Raw genomic sequence first — 20,802 nt, 5'->3', positions numbered from 1 at the left:
CCTATCCCTCAATCTTCTCCAGTAACTTACCTACCACAGCTGCTAGACTTACTGGTCTATAGTTCCTATGATGTTCCTAGCATCCCTTCTTGAAATAGGACACAACATTCACTACCCTTCATTCTTCTGGGACCTCACCCATGGCTAATGACGATGCAAATATATCAGCCAGGGTCTGAACAATTTCTTCTCTAGCCTCTTGCAGTGTTCTTGGATAAATCTGGTCAGTACCAGGAAATTTATCCACCTTCATACACTCTAATATGTCTGACACCACCTCTATCATGATATGGACTGTCCCCAACATATTACCACTCACTTTCCCAAGTCATGTCTTTCTCCATGGTGAACACAGGAGAAATGCTCATCGAGCACCATCTCCTGAGGATCTACACATGTCCACTTTGGTCTTTGGGGGGTCCTAATCTCTCTCTTATTCTTTTTCCTTTAAATACAAACCTCTTTGAATTCACCCTAATCTTCTCAATCAAGGATATCTCTTGCCCACCTTTTGCCCTCCTGATTTCCTCCTTCAATGAACTCCTGTATCCCCATATACCTCCAGGTAATCCCTTGATCCCAGCTGTCTGTACCTGAACCATGCCTCCTTTTTTCTGGCCAAAGCCTCAATGTCTTTTGTTATCCAGGGTTCTGTATCCTGCCAACCTTGCCTTTCATCTTCACAAGAATGTATCGACCTTGAACTGTAGCTATCTCACTTTTAAAGACCTCCCACTTTTGCCTGCAAACAAACTACTCCAATCATGCCCTGCAAGCTCCTGTCCAATTCCATCAAAGTTTGCCATGCCCCAGTTTAGAACTTGGTTCTGTGGACCAGTATTGCATCTCTCCAATGGAGCTATAGTTACTCATCTGAAGGTGTTTCCCACTGCCAGCTCAGTCACCTGTCCTGCCCTATTTCCCAAGAGTAGGTTGGGTTTTGCCTCTTCCCGAGTAAGGCCCTCTATATCCTGCCTGAGGAAACTTTCCTAAACATACTTAACAAATTCCACCCCATCTAAGCCACTAACGCTCTGGCAGTCCCAGTTTGGTGGGAAAATTAAAATCCCCTCCAATTATAACCCTGTTGTTCCTGCAAGTCTTCCCCAATCTCCCTGCATATTTGTTCCTCTATTTCTAATTGGCTATTTGGGGGCCTATAGTACAACCCCAATTTGCCAGCGTTCCCATCTTATTTCTTAGCTACCATAAAAACTAGTTGGATGATCCTTCAGTCATTTCATCTCTGATTAAGGCAAGTATCACAGCAGTAATCAACATGTAACTCCCCCTCCCCTACTTCCACCATCTCTGTCCCTTCTAAAGCACCTGTACCTTGGCACATTAAGCTGCCACTCCCTTAGACATGTTTCTGTAATGGCTATTCTCATGTACCTATCCATGCCTTGGGTTCATTGGCCCTACCTGTCAGCTCCCCCCACCTTTATTGAAATTTATGCAATTTTATCCATAGGCATTCCTCACTCTGTCGTGTTCCAGCCTGGCCTGTCTTTTTTTCAGCTTTAATATTTCTGATTACTGTATCGCCTTCGAGGCTCGCACTTGCTTTGCTGCTGTTGAGAATCCCATCCCACCCTCCTGGTCAATTTAGTTTAAAGCCTCCCATGCAGCATTAGCAAAACTGGCTGCGATATTGGGCCCCCTCCAGTTCAGGTGCAAACCTCTTGAACAGGCCACCTCTGCCCCAGAAAATATCCCAATGATCTAAAAATTTGAATCTCTGCCCCTTTCTGATCTCCTTGAAGTCTCAGAATTCTCCCAATCAAGGTATCCAATTTACCATCCAGCACCTGAAGGCTCTAATTTCAACCTACAATACTGAGGTTTCTTACTTGCTCTTCTGTGCCCCCATATTCCTCCTCCTAGAAACTTCAGTCCATTCCTAAGGTTATGGCCTTCTGACTGCGTCACTTTCAAACACCCACCCCCAGGATTGGTTCTCTCAGTTATCATCTTTTCCACCTATCCAGTCCACCCTCTCCTCCCTGACCTATCACCTTCCTCTCCTCCCCCACTCACCCATTGTACTCTATGCTACTCTCTCCCCACCCCACCCCCCCCTCTAGCTTATCTCTCCATGCTTCCAGCTCACTGCCTTTATTCCTGATGAAGGGCTTTTGCCCGAAACGTCTATTTTCGCTGCTCGTTGGATGCTGCCTGAACTGCTGTGCTCTTCCAGCACCACTGATCCAGAATCTGGTTTCTAGCATCTGCAGTCATTGTTTTTACCTCTCTCACAGTAATCCCTGCCTGAGTGAAAGCTAAGCCTACCGTTCAGGCTTGTTTCCAGACAGGGAGCCTATCTGTGACAGCAGTCCCTGCCTTCTGCATTCCCTGAGCTTTGGCCCTCTTACAATTTCACATGGATCGAATGTTGAAATGACCCTCTGTCAGAGAACTAGCTCTTGGAAATGCCCACACACGACACACATCTGAAATCTGTGCACAAAGGCAACTGGGTCAGTGTTGGGTAATTCAATTACAGTAATGTTTTTGGTTGATACTTTGCATGGAGTATCTATTGCAAAAACATTGGTAATGGAAAAGAAGATATACCAACGCATTTATGATGAAACAACAGAGGAAGAATGTCAGGCAGTTTCTGGTCAGAAGTGGATGTTACGTTTCCTGATTATTGTTGTGCAAATAAATAATAGTGAACGGAAGCTAAATTCATCCCATTTCCTAATGAAGTGTTTGCATTTGAGGTCTGACGTTACTGATAAAAAGTTGTACATTGTTTTTGGGAGGAGTCAACTGTAGTTTTCTAATCAAACTTCTATAGTCCCACAATTGACCATGTCTGTGTTTACATTGTAATCGCTATAGAACGTCTTTAGAATTAGCATTTTTTTTTCCCACTTGATTTTACAGCTATGCTAAACTGTTCCTGCTGGTGAGTAAAATGTCTGAATCCATTTGAAAATTGCAAAAGAAATAACATGTTTTTGTTAAGTGGCCTTTTGTGTCCTCAAGATATCCTAGTGTGTTTTACACATTGATAATTATACATTGCAGTTTTGGTGGTGTTTATTTCAGAAAGAAACGTGATGAAGGCAGCTCAGAGAAGGTTTGCTAGCTTGATTTCTGGAATGAGTGGGTTGCCTGGTGGGGAATGATTGGACAAGCTGCACCAGCATTCAGTGTCTGCTTTAGATGCAGGAGATTCCACACAATCACATAGACAGAAATGTGCACAGTTACTTAGAACCATGTCGCGAGAGAGCTGCTGTGCAGATGAGCAGAAACTGGGTCAAAGTATTCTTATAACAAAGCTTCAGCAAAGCAAGGCACCTGACATGCTCCAGCAAACCACATCTTGCTGCACCACCCTGTGTTACAGACCACATCATTCTTGATGGCTTTGAGCCTAAGAATTGCAGCCTCTTTGGTTTCATGTCACAATTTTAAAAACAATGTACAGTTGTTATTCTGCTGATACCTTGTAGGAATATTTCAGAAAAATTGAATTCTACTTGTGATTAATCAATGATGGATGAAGCAAATGTCCTGCCCAGAGCCATGTATATCTTACAGAAGTGCAGCATTTTAGTAGACGTGGTTGGTTTTGCAACTTCACATAACTTTGCTTGGTATTTTGCAATGGAAGGATTTTCAGCTAATTAATATTCTGACATGAACGTTCCCTTGTGTGACTATGACTGTGGGTTCGGTAGACTGAAACAGCAGCAGGGATCCAGGCTTTTAAACCCTTGGAATGACTGCATTGGGTCAGGTATCCCTAACAACACCAATAGAGCAAATAATCCCCATCAGATGTCAAGCCTGAACTTAGAACCAGGTCTCAGCATTCTCTGGTGGTTATTTCATCAATCTGGACTTTTTTGATTCAACTAACAAAAACATATTATTAAAACAGTATGGTGCTGGAAAAGCACAGCTGGTCAGGCAGCATCCGAGGAGTAGAACAGTCAACATTTCAAGCACATTCCCTTCAGGAATGATGGCCTGGCCCAAAGGGGCTGAGAGATAAATGGGAGGGGAGTGGGGCTGGGGGGACGGTAGCTGGGAATGCAATAGGTAGATGAGGGAGGGGTAGTGATTGAGGCAGATGTGAGAAGAGAGATGGACAGGTAGGATAGTTCAAGAGGGCAGTACTGAGTTGGAAGGTTGGATCTGGGGTAAGGTGAGGAGGGGTCAAGTGAAGAAATCTACATTGATCCCATGAGGTTATAGGGTTCCAAGATGGAAGATGAGCCGTTTTCCCTCCAAGTGTCGGGTGGTTAGTATTTGCTGGCAGAGGAGGCCCAGGTCTTGCATGTCCTTGGCAGAGTGGGAGGGGGAGTTGGTGGTTCGCCACAGGGAGGTGGGGTTGCTTAGTGCATGTGTTCCAGAGATGTTCTCTGAAATATTCTGCCAATTGGCTTCCTGTCTCCCCAATGTAGAGGAGACCTTACAGAGAGCAATGGACACCAGATGATATGTGTGGATGTACAGGTAAAACTGTCAGATGTGGAAAGATCCTTTGGGGCCTTGGATGGAGGTGAGGGGGGAGGTGCGTGCGCAGCTTTTGCACTTCTTGCGGTGGCAAGGGAAGGTGCAAGGAGTGGAGGGTGGGCTGGTGGGGACTGTGGACCTTACAATGGAATCATGGAGTGAATGGTCTCTCTGAAATACAGATAGGGTGGTGAGGGAAATAGATCCCTCGAGGTTGGGTCTGTTTGTAGGTGATGGAAATGACAGAGGATGACTGGGTGCAGTGAAAAGTGATGACCGGGGGTGGGGTTCTCTCCTTTGTTAGGATTGGAGGAGTGGGGTTCAAAGGCGAAGGTGCGGGAAGTGGAGAAGATGCCCTGGAGGGCATTGTTGGCCATGTGGGAAGGGAATTGGAGTCCTTGAAGAAGGAAGCCATCTGGGATGTTCTATGGTAGAACTGTCCCTCTGGGAGCAGATGTGGCTGAGGAATTGGGAAGAAAGGAGGATATTTTTTACAGGAAGCAGGGTGGGAGGAGATGGAGTCGGTGGGGTTGAAGTAGGTGTCAGTGTTGAGTCTGTTGCTGGAATTGGAGATAGAGGTATCCAGGAAGGGGAGGGAGGTGTCTGAGATGGTACAGATGAACTTGAGGTCAGGGTGGAAGGTGCTGGTGAAGTTGATAAACTGTTTAAACCCCTCACAGGGGTAGGAGGGTGGAGCCTATCCAGTCATTGATATAGCAGAGGAAAAGTTGGGGAATGGTGTAAGTATACTGCGAAAGATGTACTGCTCCACATACCCGACGAAGAGGAAGGCATAGTTGGGGTCCATGCAGGTGCCCATGGCTACGCCTTTTTGGCTGGAGAAAGTGGGAGAATTGGAAGGAGAAATTGTTGAGGGTGAGATCCAGTTCACCCACTCAGTTGACAACTATTAGATGAGTGTGTCAGTGAGAGGGTACAGGTTGGGTGAGAGGGAGAGACTGAGGGCTTGGAGGCCTTCGTCATGGCGGATGGACATATACAGGAACTGGATGTCCATGGTGAAGATAAGGTGTTGGGGGCCAGGGAAACAAAAATCATGGAGGGGATGGATGGTTTTGGGAGATCCTCAATCAAGGGGGACAGGACGGTGTCAAGGTATGCAGAGATAAGTTCAGTGGGGCAGGAGCAGGCTGAGACGATGGGTTGACCAGGGCAGTCAGGTTTGTGAATTTTGGATAGGATGTAGAACTGGCCAGTGGGGGGTTCCCAGACTGAGGTTGGAGGCTGTGGATGGAAGATCCCCTAAAGTTGGGTTTGGAGCAGAGAGAGTGGAGGACTGCATGTTGCAAGGGTGAGAGGGATGGACAGGTCGAGGTGGTCAATGTCACAACGGCAGCTGGAAAAGAAGATAGAGACAGCACGGGGTGTCCATGTGGATGAGGTGTGTTGGAGGGATGAGAAGAGGTCCATGCCTCCCACAAACTCACCCTCCACTCCCAACACCTTTTTTTATTTGTCACCACAAGAAGTGCAAAACCTTGGCCCACATCTCTTCCCCGCTTCCCACCACCACCACCACCACCACCACTACCATCTACGCCAAGGCCCCAAAGGGTTCTTCCACATCTGACAGATTTACGTGTACTTCCACATACATCCCCTAATGTATCCATTGCTCTTGGATTGGTGGTATCCTGTACATCGGGGAGATGGGATACCAACTTGTGGAACATTTCAAAGAACGTCTGAGGGACGCATGCACCAAACAACCTCATCGTCCTGTGGCTAACTGCTTCAACTTCCCTTCCCACTCTGCCAAGAACATGCAGATATCGTGGGCCACCTCCACCAGCAAACTCTGGCCACCCGACACCTGGAGGAAGAAAGCCCCATATTCCGCCTTGACCCTCCAACCACACGGGATCGTTGCAGATTTCACCAGTCTCTTCATTTGCCCCCCCCCCCCGCCCAAAAACCTTATCTCAGATCCAACCTTATAACTCGGCACTGTCCTACCTGTCCATCTCCCTTCCTACCTATTTGTTCCACCCTCCTGACCTATCACCATCACCTCCCCACCTCCATCTACCTATTGCATTCCCAGCTATCTTCCCCACACCCCCTCAGGTTTATCTCTCAGCCCCCTTGGACCGCCACCTCATTCCTGATGAAGAGGTTGTGCCTGAAACATCGATTCTCCTGCTCCTCAGATGTTGCCTGACTGGCTGTGCTTTTCCAGTGACACACATCTTTGACTTTGATCTCCAGCATCTGCAGTCCTCACTTTCTCCTATTTTATTAAAACGCACAAGCATTCATAATGAGCCATATTGAGGTTACAGCCTTAATGCATTAACTTACAGCTGGATGTAAATACTGAGACTCCCTTCCTAATAGCACGGTGCGTTTATCTACAGCGTGTGAGAGCTGCAGTGATTCAGCAAAGCAAATTGCCATCGACTTCTCATGGCCACCAGGAGTGTAAGATATAGAAATAGAATTAGGACATGCAGCCCATTGAATCTGCTCAACCATTTGATCGAAGTTAATGTTTCTCGACACCATTTTCATGCCGCCTTCCCTTAATTCTTGATCCCTCTTATTGATCAAGAACCTATCCTCTGTTTTAAATGCACTCAATGACTTGGCCTCCACAGCCCTCTGTGGTAATGAGTCTCACTGATTTAACCACCCCTCTAAACATCATGGCATAGACAGAGAGAACACACAGGGGGATAACACCTTCAACGTATTGTCTAGCTATCACCATTGTTAATAGCTAACCTGAGAATGCAACTTTAAAAAAAATTGTGATTTACAGTGAAACTAACAGATGAAAGGTTTAACAGACAATAAATTTTTCAATGTGTAACTTCAGTTCCATCATTTAGTAAATTTTTGCTACAAATTCTGTGTAACGATCGAGCCCTCCACTACCACCTGATGAAGGAGCGTCGCTCCGAAAGCTAATGTGCATCCAATTAAACCTGGTAAAAACCATGACTGCAGATGCTGGAAACCAGAAACGTTGATTTCGCTACACTTTGGATGCTGCCTGAACTGCTGTGCTCTTCAGTGCCACTGATCCAGAATTCCAATTAAATCTGTTGTTCTATAACCTGGTGTTGTGATTTTTGTTTTAACCTTGAAGCTTGATTAATTGCTATTGAGTTAGGATCTGGAATGGACTCCCTTGAAGGATGGTGAAGTAATTTGAGTAACTTTCAAAAGAGAATTAAGTGCATATTTGAAAGGAAGATGCTTCCAGGAAATGGGGAAGAGCGAGGGAGTAGGATTTATTTAAAAAGCCGGCACAGCCGTGGGCATAATGGGTTAAACAGGCTCCTGTAAGATTCTGTGGCTGAGAAAAATAATTGAGCAACTCGTCAGCCACACCCAAATGTTTGAATTAAGTTAAAGCAAGGTTGCTGGGCTGACTTAGGCGCAGGTTTAAAAAGTTTGTAGAGATAATGTGCTGAGTGACAAGCCACACAGGAGGTTTATGTTGCTTTGAGAAGTTGAAGAGAAGTGAAACAGGTAGAAAAGAGCATGGCCTCAATGAACTCTGTAGGACCTTTGCAGTCTGGCCCTGGAATTTACATCCGCTGCATTTATGGCAAGGGTATTGACAGGAGAATCGTAATCTTCAGCCACTAACTGTGGCAAAGCATTAACAACGCTTTCTTGCTTAATGCAAGGTTTATTGGTGCACGCAGTTACTGTAAGTAGAAACAAAGCAAGTTGCTTTTTATCACTAGCTGATTTTTGTTACTTGTTGAATTCATTGCCTTGATGGCCTGAACCTTGGAACCATCTCAAAGTTACAACTTTCCAAAAAATTTCCAAAATGCAGAGACTCTGGGTGTCCACTCTTCTTGGTAGCTTTAAAAAAAAACATTTGCACAACGCGAGATCGACCAGATAAATGAAAGTGAAGGAGAAATGCCTGGCACTAAAATTTCTGCATGGTTAGCTCCTTACATTTTATAATTTAAAGTTGAATATTCAACATTATCGTTGACCTCCACCATTTGAACAAGAGAATTTTAAACATGGTAACCCACAAAAACCACTTTACAAAGATTAATGCTGTAGTGGACTTTGCACCTGTTGTGGCTAATGGTGCTGCCCCTGATACTCATTGACCTGTACTGGTGATTTTTTTTGGTGCAATGTATACAGTTTTTCTTGATATTATCTATCAAATCAATATTATTTATTGATAATGGAGATCTGTATGTACATAGTACTAATGAAGTCTGAACAGCAGTGCTCAGTAGTTAGCATTCTCAGCTCTGAGATTTTGGAAGAATGCAGACACTAAATAGACTTCTGTAAGATTTTATAGTGAAAATAAATTAATAAAAATACAAAAGCTATCTTTTTGAGATATTTTCTAGTTAAGATGTTACACTGTCTCCCGGTATTTCCATTATTTTGAAGTAGTGCAGAGATGTTCACCTGATGTTTAGGCCAGTGTTGATCCCTCTTCTATATCTCCTCTATCTCTGGTCATTAGCAGAAGTGGGATTATACTACAGGTGCAAAATCCTTTATCCGAAATGCTTGGGACCAGCTGTTTTTCGGAATTCAGAAGTTTTCAAATTTCAGGAAAAATGACAAATGTAATGGTGAAATTTTAATAAATCTTACCAGACAGCAGACTCACTGAGTAAAATGGGCCTGAAAATAGAATTGAGGTCTGCCAGTGCTGGGCCCCACACACACACAGACGCCCCACCAACAAACGTCACATCGGAGTGACACGCATCGACTGGGTGTCAACTTGGGTTAACTGTTTGCATGCCAAACAACCTTATTAATGAGAAAAATAAACTTCACAGAAAAAGCCTTTGGACTTTAGAGCTTTTCTGATGTTGGGATTTCAGATAAAGGGTCATCTACTTGTACTTCTCTAAAAAAATAATGGCTGCTGCATTACCTCCATTGTAACATTGAATACAATTCCAGAATTGTTTAAATGTCTGTACAGTGCTTTTGAATATTCTGTAGGACATCCTGCATGTAAAAACATTGGGCAAGATGAAGGAGAATCCGAAGATATTCCATAAGTATATCAGTCGGTGGGTGGGTGAATAACCAGGGAAAGAGTAGGGACCAAGCAGGCAATCTGTGCATGAAGCTGGAGGGCACTGGTAGAGTGTTAAATGAATACTTCACATCTGTGTTTATTCAGAAAGAAGAGGATGCAAGTACAGAATTCAAGAAGATGGACTGTGACATTCTTAAGCAGATTGATACAAGGAGGAAGTATTAGGGGTTTTTCAATGGATTTAAAAATGAACCAATTCCCAGGTTCGGATGAGTTGTAACCCAAGCTGCTGTGGGTGATGGAGGAAATTTAAGGGGTCCTGACCCAAATTTTTCAATTGCTTCTGGCCACCAGGAAGATGCAAGAGGCCTGCAGGACAGCTATTGTGGTTCCACTTTACAAAAAGTGTAGTAGAGACAGGCCAGGATACCATAGACTAATCAGTTAAACATCAGTGATAGGGAATCAATTGGAGAAAATAGTGAAGGAGAAAAATAATCTCCATTTAGACAGGCAAACTATGATCAGGGATAGTCAGCATGGCTTTGTCAAAGGGAGGTCATGCCTAATAAATCTGTTGAAATTTTACGAGTAGGTGACCACGTGTTTAGATGGGGGGGGGGGGGGTTGGGCAGTAGACATATTTTTATATGGATTTCAGGAAGGCATTTGACAAGATTTTCTCATGGCAAACTGATAGAATGTAAAAGCTCATGGCATCCACAGTAACTTGGCAAGTTGGATCCAAAATTGGTCTAGTGGCAGGAGGCAGAGGGTGGAAGTAGAAGGCTCTTTGTATGACTGGAGCCTGCTGTGTAGTTGCATACCCAGCATTGATCCCTACAGTTCCTTATTGTTTGTGATATTCATAAATTAAGCAAACAGGGAGGGGGTGGGAATGATCTGTAAATTTACAGATGGTACAAGGATTAGCTAGGTGGTTGGTAGAGACTAGGGAAGTCTTAGGTTACAGGAGGATATAAAATGATTGGTTGGATTGGTAAATCAGTTGCAGATGAAATTTAATTCTGATAAATGTGAAGAAGGAACAAGGGAGTTCTCAACAATGGCAGGACATGAGTAAGGTTAGAGGAATAGAAAGGTGCTTGTCCACAGATCCCTGAAGGTGGCAGGACAGGTTAACAGGGTAGTTAAGGTATATAGAATGCTTGACTTTCAGTTGTGGCATAGATTATAAGAGCAAGGTGGTCATGTTGGAGTTGTACAGACCTTTGCTTAGGTCATAGCTGGAATACTCTTTGTAGCTCTGGCCACCAGTAGGAAGGATGTGATTACACTGGAAGCAACTGGAGGAGTTGTAGAGGAGATTAACCAGGACAAAGCCTGCAATGGAGCATTTCAGTGATGAGAGGCTGAGTAAGCTCCAGTTGTTTTCTCTGGAGCAGAAAAAGTTAAGGGGATCCTGATGGAGGTGTATAAGATTACAAGTTGAATAGGTGATGGGGTGAAAAGGAGGGTCATTAACAAGGGTGCATAATTTTGCAGTGAAAGGCATGCAATTTCATGGGGATTTGAAGAAAAATGTGTTCACCCAAAGGATAGAGAGGGTTTGGACTGCAGTGTCTGGGAGAATAGTTGACGGGCAGGAGGCTGGAAGGACACAGCAAGCCAGGCAGCATCAGGTGGTGTAGAAGTCGACATATTGGGCGTAACCCTTCTTCAGGACTGGGATAGTTGAGGCAGGAAACTGTTCAGTCGTTTAACAAGTCCTTGGATGAGCACCTGAAGTGTCATGACATGCAAGGCCAATGGCCTAGTTCAGGAAAGTGGGACTAGTGTAACTATGGTCGTTTTTGATAGTATAGGTAATTTGGGCTGAAGGGTCTCTTTTGTCCTGTATGATTCTATGTAGGTTCTAAAAGGTACTACATAATTGCAAGTCTTTTGTTTCCCTTTTTGTACTCAGAAAGACTGCTATGCTGTAAATGAGATCATCTTTTTGCCAAATACTGGGCTAGTCTGATTTAGGTGTGACATTAGTTTGGTTGCTAGTTATCTGCCTTTTAAGCATCTCATTGGCTTTCATACTCCCCACCCCATGTTCATGTTTTTCAGCTGCTAAGACATGCCTCTACTGGAAACAGTCATTCAAAGGAACTTCCACTCCTTGCACAAACACTCTTGCTGTTTAATGGATAAGGAAGAGCTCAAGATAAGAGTCAGAATTGCACTTATCTTGACTTCAGGACATTCCGGGCACTTTACAGCCAGTGAACCATTATGAAGTGTCATCACTGTTGTAATGGTATTGTTTGCACATGGCAAATTCTCAGAGGAGAAGCTGTTAAATAATCTGCTTCAGTAGTGATGGGGGTTAAATGTTGGCTAGAATACTGAGGAAAGCTCCTCTCTTCTGGAATGCGTGCTATATATTTCGGCAATGCAGCTTGTAGATAGTACACGTTGCTACTACTGAGCTTCAGTGTTGGAGGTAGTGGATGTTTGTGAATGTGATGCCATTCAAGTGGGCTGTTTTGACCTCTGGTGTCAAGCTTCTTGTGTGTTGTCAAAGCTGCATTCATCCAGGCAAGTGAGGAGTATTTCATCACACTCCTGACTTATTCAAGATCTACAAAACCAAGGTTTTCTGGAGTCAGGTGAGTTATTCATTGCAGTATTCCTAGATCCAGGCTTGGGCTAGTTTCAGGCAAGTAAAAATTCACACCACAAATGCCAGGCCACGACCATCTCCAGTAAGAGAAAATCTAACCATCACCTCTTGACAATCATGGTATTATGATCACTGAATAGGCAAAAGTGAGGACTGCAGATGCTGGAAACTAGAGTTTAGATCAGAGTGGTGCTGGAAAACCACAGCAGGTAAGGCAGCATCCGAGCAGCAGGAAAATCGATGTTTCGGGCAAAAGCCCTTCATCAGGAATGACCGTGACATTCCTGATGAAGGGCTTTTGCCTGAAATGTCGATCTTCCTGCTCCTCGGATGCTGCCTGACCTGCTATGCTTTTCTAGCACCACTCTGATCTAAACTTATCACTGAATCCCCACTAACGACATGTTGGAGTTATCATTGACCAGAATCTAAACTGGACTCATCGTATAAATACAATGGCTACAAGAGCAGGTCAGAGACTAGGAATGTTATACTGAGTAACTCCCCTCCTGATTCTGAAAGCCTGTCCATCATCCACAAGGCACAAAGTGTGTGTAATGGAACAGTCCCCACTTGCCTGGATCAGTGCAGCTCCAACAACACCATGAAACTTAATATCATTCAAGACAAAGCAGCCTACTGATTGCCACTACATCCACTCCCTCTAGCACTGATGCTCAGTAGCAGCAGTGTGCACTGTCTACAAGATGCACTGCAGAAATTTCCCAAAGATCCTTCAACCGCACCTCTGAAATCCATAGCCACTTCCATCTCTAAGACCAAGGCAACAGATGCTTGGGAACACCACCAATTCCCCCTGAGTATCAACATCCTGATTTAGAATTCCCTCTCTAATGTACTGCGGATCTGCCTACAGCAATGTGGATTGCAATAGTTCAAGAAAGCAGCTCATCTGGTCAGTAATGCCTATATCCTGTGAATGAATAAGAACGAGTCCTAGCCAGCTGTGCAGGCTTGGCCATAGTCCACTTGTAGGGAGGTGGCCTTAATTTATTTGGAGGCAGATCAACATAAAGAAGTGCAATAGGATAACGTTCACTCATCAGGACACTTTCACCAATGCCACAACAGGCCCCAGAACATAACCTCAATTAAGCATTTTCTGCTGAATGTAACATACCTTTGGTACAGCTCCAACATCGTCTCCTGTTTCAAACAAATAGGAAATTGCTGTTGTGCTTGGCCAAGTAATTTCATTCATAATGATGCAGGTTGCACAGGCTATTTCCTGGTGTCAAAAATGCCACAGATGGTTATTAATATGATTTTACTTTTACGCTGAACAATAAGTTTATAATACTTTTGATAATCACAAATCAGTTGTAATCTGTGGTTGTCAAACCGAGATTAACATATGAATTGTCATTTCTCCGATGAAAGTTCAAACCAGAAACAAATGTTAAATTGCTTCAATGAAATTTGCTGCCATTTTAAAATAAGTACTTTAATGGCAAGCAAACAAAGGCACTTTGTACAAATGTGTTGCCATAAGATGAAAAGGGAGAATCACAAGCTTGATAATAAATGACCATTGTCATAAAAACTCAATTGGTTAACTCATGTGGTATAACATAGGTGTAACTAAAAATAAGGTGTGACAAAGTTACAACGCAAGCTATAGACATGCTAAACAGTGGAAGCAGCATGCCTTTGACTGTGCTAAGCAATCCCCCAACCAGCAGATCAATCGACGCTCAAAATAGGTTCAGTCATGAATGGTGGATTCAAGAGATTGCTCAGGCACCAACATTGCCTCTTTGGCTTCATCTATCAAAATGGTAGCTACTATTTTTGAAAATCACCCTGGCAGAGTAGTGTGGAATTGCTGATTATGCAACTTCTCAGTCTCTGAATCAGTAATGAGCTATCGAACAAAGCCATCAGCTGTATCTCAGTCAAGGATACGTTGAACATGAGGTTTAAATCTGAAAGGGACACCTTCATGGTGTCTGGCAAAGTCTAACAAAGGTATTCAATGGGAAATAACCTTGCCTGTGATTCATGGCTACACTTATCCAAGAGGTCGGAGAGATGCCGGGGGTGGGGGTAGGTTTGGAGGCCAAGCAGGGAGGCACAAAAAAAAGAGGTCATGGTTAAAATAAGATGCCTCCAACTATCACCTGCCTTCTGCTACTGGCATATTATGGCATTGGAAGGGGATAATGTCTTAAATGGGCCTTAATTAGTCAGTTATAAGCCTCAAGGGCGGGTGGGATAATCATCCCAATCACCCCTCAATTTATGATGATTGCGTTGAGAGGAGGTACAGAGGCTAGATCCAGCCAGTAGGTGTCACATGTAGTCATTACCCCCATCCTCCCGACATTAGTGAACCAGAGGGTTTTTAATAATCTGTTTTACGGCTACCATCGCCAACACGAGCTTTTTGTTCCGGATGGTATTCGGTGCATTGACTTTGAATTCCCTAGCTGCCAGGCTGAATGTTGAACTCGGGCTGGATTTTTCTTGCCAGTGATGGGAATAGATGGTCCCACTAATCCCACAGTTGTGGCCCTTCTTTCATCTTCACGCTATCAGTGAAATTTCACGATGGAGACAGGTCTGGTGTCAACATGGCAGCCTCAAAATAGGAAAGAAGGTGGGCTGATTCTAGAGTGTAGATTAGAGTGGTGCTGGAAAAGCACAGCAGGTCAGGCAGTATCAGAGGAGCAGGAAAATCGATGTTTCGGGCAAAAGCCCTTCATTAGGAATAGAGGCAGGGTGCCTGCAGAGTGGAGAGAGAAATGAGGGGGAGGTGGGCGCGGGGAGAAAGCAGTACAGAGTACCATTGGTGAATGGAGGTGGTGGGTAAGGTGGAAAGCCAGCTTCATCTGGGATAGGAGAATCCAACACCCCCACATATATGAATTAATCCAACCCCATCAGCAGATACCACCTCAATGTTGCCTTCAGACATCTTGTGTCTTTGCACAACCTACTGCCAATGTAAATGTTATTATGCTGACTTTTGAAATAAGCCTCAATCAGTGTCCACTTTTCCCCTCTGGTTGATCCTTGACTCCTTCAAGTATGATTTTAATAATTCTTTACCAATAGTGAGTGTTACTGGCCTGGCAAGCATATAATATCCAATCCTAATTGCTGAGAAGGCAGTGGTAAGCTGATTTCTTGAACCACTGTAGTCTTTGGAGGGTAGATAGACCCACATTGCTGTTAGTCAAAATCCTAGAACATCCTTCCTAAGTGACAGTTGATGGAATGGTGACATAGTTCCAAGTCAGTATGATGTTTGGCTTGGTGGGGGACGTACAGCTGGTTGTCAGAGTCATAGAGATGTACAGCACAGAAACAGACCCTTTGGTCCAACTCCTCCATGCCAACCAGATATCCTAAATTAATCTAGTCCCATTTGCAAGCACTTGACCCATGTCCCTTTTTAAACGCTTCCTACACATACACCCACCCAGGTGTCTTTTAAATGTTGTAATTGTGCCATCCACCTCTACTTCCTCTGGCAGCTCATTCCATACAAGCACCACCCTCTTTTATAAAAAAAAAGCATTGCCCCAGAGGTCCCTTTTAAATCTCTCCCCCTTCCCCCACCCCACCCGACATTTATGCCCTCTAGTTCTAGACTCTCATACCCCAGGGAAAAGACCTTGTAACCTTACCCTATAAGGTCACCCCTCAGCTTCTGCACCAACGATAAACAGCCCTAGCCTATTTAGCCTCTCCCTGTAGCTCTAATGCACCAACCCTGGCAACACCCTTGTAAATCTTTTCTGAGCCCTTTCAATTTTCACGACATCCTCCCGATAGGGAGACCAAAATCGTACACCATACTCCAAAAGTAGTTGTGTACCCATGGATCTGCTACTCTTGACCTACCCAGTAGTAAAGGTTGTACATTCAAAATGAGTTGTTGAAAGATCTGATTACTACTCCTTCCTTTCTAGGCTCTATAAACTTTTAAAGACCACTTCCATTTGCTGTTTCCATCTGTGCCTGCCTCCAAGCCATTTCCCCACTTTATCCAGCTGGAATGATTCTCTAGGGCTTCTGACGTCTGGCAGCCTTCATCAAAATCTCAAATCTTCCAGAGGTATGCATCTAATGAGCCCACAACAATGTTAAGTGAGTCATTGAAAGGTGTGGGTTTTAATTCTGCTAGCACTCTTTTCCAGGCTACACAAATGGCTCTGGGTGGAAACAGAAATGGGATTTCTAACTTCTGAATCATAGAATCCCTGAAATGTAGAAATCGGCCATTCAGCCCATTGAGTTCACAACAGCCCTCTGAAGAGCATCCCACCCACCCCCACCCCCTACCGTACAGTTTTGCATGGCTTAGCCTGCACTTCCCTGGACACTATGGGGCAATTTTGATCATTCTGTTGGGTATCTGGATTACTGGCCTAGTGTGTATAGCAATAATCAATCTTCAACCATTCTGAGTTTGCACTTGGACTTGTGTGAAAAACTGTATAAAAAAAAAATGGGTTCATTGGTATTCAGTCAGATAGTGAACTGCTAAGGAAAGGAAAACTGATTTATACTTTATGATGCAACTCACACCATTCTAGTCGCTCATTAAACTGCAGCATAGGTTCCTGTTGACAATGCACCCATAAGTGTTCCATTTAGTTTTGTTCTAATTTCATTCCTGCATTAAGTTGTTCCTGTTTCTCACCTTCAACAGGAATTCAGTGAATCACTTGTTGAGCATAGCTCACCTATCCTACATGAAATGGAACAGTTGTCTACTTTGGTTTGTGTTAGGTCTTTTGCAATCATCACAGCAAACCTCAAAATAGTTCTGCAGGAACCGAAACTGGGGGGAGAAAAGAAATTACGTTTTGTTTCAATAGCCAAATACAAGGAGGTGGGAGGGTAAAATAATTCATTTTGACATTTAAGATAATTTTAGTGATCTCTTAGGTTGTGCTGGGACAGGGAGATATAGGGGCTCAGACTGACTTTCAGAGATTGCTTGTTGGAGTTGCTTTAGGAACTGAATCAAATGAAAGAAAATGTGTACTAATGTTTGGTATTTATCTTAACTATTTCATGCTTTCCTCCTTTTTAGTTTGTTATATGGGTTAGATAACTGAATCATGAATGTTTTCAGGATAAGGCTATGGGCTACAGAATCTCCTTTTTACACTGTATAAAGGCTTGATTGGTGCTGCAATCTATCAGCTCAGTACAGTATAATCATTTGACAACTGTGCATTAAGTTATTACTCTGGAATCCCACAGTACAGAAAGAGGTCATTTGCACATATGTTTGCGCTAGAAAGAGCATCTCCATTAGTTCAGCCCTCTGCTCTTCCGTCATTACATTCCAGTATTTTGCCCCATCAACTTATTACCCAATTCTGCTTTGAAGATTATTATTGTATATGGTTTCACCACTCTTTTTCAGGAAGTGCATTCCAGATTATTAACAGTTGTGTAAGAAAGGATCATCTGATCTCACCTCTGTTTATTTTGCCAATTATCATGGAGAACATAAACCAATTAACATATTAATAGGAATAGAAGAGGGGTGGTAGAATACAGGATTCAATGGCAACTTGCTGGTGTTTCCCAATGAAAAGCTGACTACTGTTTTTGCAATTATTTGAAATGATCAGAAGTAGAACTGATATTTAAATATGTCTGACCAAGTGAGAATGGTGGTACATCTTTAACAGTCTTGTGTGCAGGAATTCCATGTATGCTGGCTGATAGTTTTTATGGTGAAGTATTTCCAAAGGTTTCCAAAAGAGAGTCTGCTTTTCGACTATTAATCGTTACTTGATATTACATTTATAAAGGATGAATCCATGATCCTGTGCTTCTGAAGGAAATTGCAGACAATTTTCATTTTTGTAGAGTGGAAACTCTCGAACTGCATGCCCATGCTTACGGAAGTGCCTATCGTGAGAGAATGATTCCTCCTTGTGTGCGCTGGATCACAGAATCACGCCACAGTTGAATATCCAATTAAAAGTGAAATTACATGTAAAAACATAGCTCAATGCACAAGTAATTACAATGAGGAATATCATAGTTCTGAAACTGATGGATTCATCTGACATTCCATTGTTAGTTATTCACCACTTTCTCACAGCTAATTAGAGATTAACAATAAGTGCTGGCCCAGCTAGTGATGCCCATATCCGGTGAATGAGTTAAAAATTAATCTTACACTCATTCAATAATGGGTTAATAATCCCATTAAAGAAAGAGACTCTGATTTGTATAGTGGGAATACTCCAAAGTTCTCTCAAGTTAAATATAATTCAAAATGAAGTTACTTTAGTGTGACCACTTTGCACACTAATGGGCTAACAACTAGATAATGTTTTTTAGTATTATTGGTTGAGGGATAAATGTTGTCCAAGGCACCAAAGAGAACTTCATTGCACTTTGAATAATGATGCTTGAATTTTTTATGCAAGGGCTAGCAGAGCCCCTGGTTTAAAGTTTTCACTTGTAAGGCAGCACTTTTGATAGTGTGGCTTTCCTTCAGTACAGCTGTGGAGGGTTAACTGGAATTTGCCCTCAAGACTTTGGAGTGGGACTTGAACCTACATGCTCATGACTCAAAGGCAATACAGTATTCTCTGCCTAGCAGCACTGGTTGTAACTGCACACATGGGCTACTGTGGTCCAAGAAGGTGGCTCACACCCACCTTGAAGATAAACAGGGACATGCAATAAACTTATGTCCACATTTTGAGAAAGAATAAAAGAAAAATCATGAAAAAATGAAATACTAGATGAAAGAGTTTCATAAGATTTTGTGAATAATTTACAATTTAATACTGTACAGTCCTGGAGAGTATGCATTAATGACTTGTAAAATCCTGGATACCAATAGCCACATGTATGGGAATATACGATGGGGGTATGTTTAAGAGATTTGATTTATTATTCACTGAAGTTCATTTATTACAGCATGGCAGAAGATGCAAAGGGCCGTAGAGCCAGCATACGTTCAACAGATGGTAAATGTGAAGAGTAATCACAGAGGACTCTAACATTAGATTAGAGTGATAATGGTTCAAGATGTGCTTGAAATATACAACAGGCTAATTACTGTCTGAAACCAAAAAGAACAGGATAAGATTAGGGTTTATACCTTTCAATTAGATGTTCTTGACATGTTTTTTTCAAATGGATTGCCCACAGTATTTCCTCTCCCCTCCCTCTTTATCTACATGTTGAGAAACTACATTTATTTGAGACATCAGACTTTTAAAATAGAAAGGAAGAACAGAAAGGAAGGCATTTATTTCAGAGTGGTTTCTTCCAAAATGTATCTAGAGACCCCCAAACTCCTGATAATCGACAGATTTACCTCACTGGCAAAAGAGTGCTTTGAAATGAAACTTAGAATGTTTGTGGGGAGACTTTTGATGATAACATTTGTGCAAGGGTGGTGAGAGCCTTGGCTTAACAGAGAAAAGACAACTTCTCCATGGACACTGCCATTGGACTTCAAGTTGCTATAGTATGATAATTGTTAAATGTGTTGTTCATACTGGCTAGTTAGAGTATGGTGACAAGCAGGAGGCTTGTCCTTAACCAAGTTAGTGTGAGCTGTTAGCTGAGGTACTTTAAATTAAGAAGTAAGCATCATGAAAGCAAATTACATATTCGTTTATTGGACCATTTTATTGTGCTTTTTATGCCAATTTAGCCTCCCTGACTCCTAGCCCCTGTTATTCTGAAGGGGCCTTGACTAAATGTGAAATGAACTGTTATCAATCCAATCTTCTTTCCAAAAATATAGCACCTTCAAAAAATTTGTTAACATACATCACAAAACATTTCTACTTGAATGTTACAAAATTTGCGATAGAATTCAACTTGTTTCCATCCAGCTTGTTCCACTCAACTCAATCCAATTGTAATCGCTTTAATTTTTCTGAAATACATTCCATGTACTATCAGAGAGCAACAACATTTTAATAGAATCATAGAATCCTTAAAGTGCAGAAAGGGGTCATTTGGCCCATTGAGTCCTGCACTGATCCTACAAAGAGCATCTCACCCAGATCCAGTCCCCCATCACGTCCCTATAACCCTGCACTTCCCATGGCTCATCCACCTAGCCTGCATATGCTTAGATGCTGTGGGAAATTTAGCATGGCCAATCCACTTAACCTGCATGTCTTTCGACTATAGGAGGAAACCAGGGCACCCAGAGGAAACCCACGCAGGCATTGGGAGAACAAGTAAACTCTTCATATTTTAAAACAGAAATGATAGATAATCCAATCGTTCTTTTGTTTTCTCTCATTGAGATGCCTCAAAATAGTTTTAATACTCTGGTTTCATAATGTACTTTCTTTGCAATGTACTCAGCACAAAGGGTTCTGTGGTTTCTATGCTGTTATAGAAAGGCCTCAGCAACATCCTTTTGCCATTGTGCCTCTGTAACAACTGCCCTGAGCTTTTACTGCATCAGTTTGAATGTGGTCCTTGACTTAGAATGTGCTAATTTTCAACACTTGAATCAAGAGCAGCTCCACGTATTGGAAGACAGCAGTTTTCAGGCAGACCGAAGAGCATCTTTCACAGAGTTGTTGACCATCCAGGTGCGTTTGAGGTTTGTCTCTAAATGTAAAACTAGAATCAGCCCATAGTGCAAAGTACAATGCTGCTTGGGGAGAAACTTACCCAAACAAAAACCCACTAGCAC

General features: G+C 42.9%; 1 protein-coding gene across 4 annotated transcripts in view; it reads left to right on the top strand.

Annotated features, from left to right (window-relative positions):
* Nucleotides 1-20,802, top strand: part of arhgap27l (Rho GTPase activating protein 27, like) — a 233,246-nt gene that overhangs the window by 35,555 nt on the left and 176,889 nt on the right. Inside the window, exon 1 of one of the 4 annotated variants that reach the window (XM_060849017.1) lies at nucleotides 16,149-16,209. The exons of the other annotated variants lie outside the window; for them this stretch is intronic. The gene's annotated coding sequence lies outside the window, so the exon portion shown is untranslated. Of the gene's footprint in view, nucleotides 1-16,148; nucleotides 16,210-20,802 lie in introns of those variants that run through there. 4 annotated transcript variants of the gene reach the window in all.

This window comes from Hemiscyllium ocellatum, chromosome 32 (assembly GCF_020745735.1).
Source record: "Hemiscyllium ocellatum isolate sHemOce1 chromosome 32, sHemOce1.pat.X.cur, whole genome shotgun sequence".
NCBI lineage: Eukaryota > Metazoa > Chordata > Chondrichthyes > Orectolobiformes > Hemiscylliidae > Hemiscyllium > Hemiscyllium ocellatum.
The sequence above is the reverse complement of the archived record's forward strand: the minus strand, read 5'-3'. Positions and strand labels throughout refer to the sequence as shown.